At 53.0% G+C, this 2025-nt stretch overlaps 1 pseudogene; it reads left to right on the forward strand.

Moving 5' to 3' along the window:
• The first annotated feature begins 517 nt into the window (after positions 1–517).
• LOC124031041 lies at positions 518–1779 on the forward strand (annotated as a pseudogene).
• The last annotated feature ends 246 nt before the right edge of the window (positions 1780–2025 follow it).

The raw sequence follows: 2025 nt of genomic DNA on the forward strand, positions 1-2025 counted from the left end.
GGAAAACTGAAATCCTCTCGTCAGTAGAGAGGAACGACTGGAGACGCGACCACAGACTGCAGGTCGCTTCGGGAGAGCACAGGCCGTAGCTGACATAGACACCTGCTCACACGCAGCATCTGAAGAAGGCAAACACGACAGGGCGGAACAAGGACACAGAACAGCAAACATCAAACAAGGATCCGACAAGGACAGAAGCGGAAACAGAGGGAGAAATAGGGACTCTAATCAGAGGGCAAAATAGGGGACAGGTGTGAAAGAGTAAATGAGGTAGTTAGGAGAATGAGGAACAGCTGGGAGCAGGAACGGAACGATAGAGAGAGAGAGCGAGAGAGGGAGAGAGGGAGGGGGAGAGAGAGGGATAGAAAGAGGGAAAGAACCTAATAAGACCAGCAGGGGGAAACTAATAGAAGGGGAAGCACAGGGACAAGACATGACAATCATGTCGAACTATGTCACGTGGGTTGATAGCGACTCCAGCTGTCTGGTTTCAAGCAGCAAGTCAAGCATAAACAACATGGCAGCACTCTTCAAAGCTGGAAAAGCCCTGGGCCTGTGTGTCAGTGGCTGTAGGTCTCTGTCTCTCTAGCTGAGCTACCAGAGATGCACCAGATGATGAGACAAACTTGTAGAGACTACGCAGACAGAGAGCTGGGTCCTATAGCTGGCAAACTTGATAAGGAACACCTCTTCCCAGCGCAACAGGTGCGAGAGCTGGGTGCTATGGGGGTGATGGCTATCGAGGTTCCTGAGGCGCTGGGAGGAGCAGGAATGGACTACCTGGCCTACTCTCTGGCCGTGGAGGAGATCAGTAGGGGCTGTGGCAGTACTGGATGTGTGGTCTCGGTCAACAACTCTTTGTACATAGGGCCAATATTGAAGTTTGGAACACAGAAGCAGAAGGAACAGTGGATCACTCCCTTCACGACTGGAGAGAAAGTTGGCTGCTTCGCTCTGAGTGAACCAGGTAATGGTAGTGATGCAGGCGCAGCGTCTACGTTAGCCAGACAGGAGGGAGAGGAGTGGGTGTTGAACGGGACTAAAGCCTGGATTACCAACAGCTGGGATGCTTCGGCTACTGTTATATTCGCTACCACTGACAAGTCACTCAAACACAAGGGTATCAGTGCATTCCTGGTGCCCATGCCCCATCCTGGCCTGTCCCTGGGGAAGAAGGAGGACAAGCTGGGCATCAGAGCAACCTCCACGGCCAACCTCATCCTGGAGGACTGTAGGATACCCCTGGGCAACATGCTGGGGCCACGAGGATCTGGCTTCAAGATAGCCATGCAAACCCTGGACAGTGGGCGTATAGGTATAGCTTCCCAGGCCCTGGGTATTGCTCAGGCTGCTCTGGACTGTGCTGCGGACTACGCTCACAAACGCACCGCCTTCGGCGCGCCCATTGGCAAGCTGCAGGCTGTACAGTTCAAGCTGGCAGACATGGCTGTAGCTGTTGAAAGTGCTCGTCTCCTCACCTGGAAGGCTGCAATGCTAAAAGATGCCAAGAAACCCTTCACCAAGGAAGCAGCGATGGCCAAACTAGCAGCGTCTGAGGCTGCTACCTCTGCGGCCACCAGTCAATCCAGGTTCTTGGGGGAATGGGTTACGGACAGACATGCCAGCGGAGAGGCACTACCGTGACGCGCGAATCACTGAGATCTATGAAGGCACCAGTGAGATCCAGAGACTGGTGATAGCCGGCCAGCTGCTGAAGGAGTACGTGTCATAGAGACTTGTGATTTAAACCCAAATGGTGGTCGTATGTTCCCTACATAGTGCACTACTTCTGGATAGAGTCCAATGGGCCAGAAGTGCTGTACTATAGGAATAGGGTGCCATTTCAGATTGGTTCATAACAGCTACTACACTCAGGACTGCAGTGTAGTGTTGCACAGTCTCATCAGCGCCGGTCAGCTACTGAACTGGAAGGAATGCCAGGCATGGAGACAGGCTCACACAGCTCTGCAGAAGTTGCCTTAACCACAGATCTTGGACCAGATTGCCCAACGCCCAAATTCTAAC

Source organism: Oncorhynchus gorbuscha, unplaced genomic scaffold (genome assembly GCF_021184085.1).
Source record: "Oncorhynchus gorbuscha isolate QuinsamMale2020 ecotype Even-year unplaced genomic scaffold, OgorEven_v1.0 Un_scaffold_20265, whole genome shotgun sequence".
Lineage (NCBI taxonomy): Eukaryota > Metazoa > Chordata > Actinopteri > Salmoniformes > Salmonidae > Oncorhynchus > Oncorhynchus gorbuscha.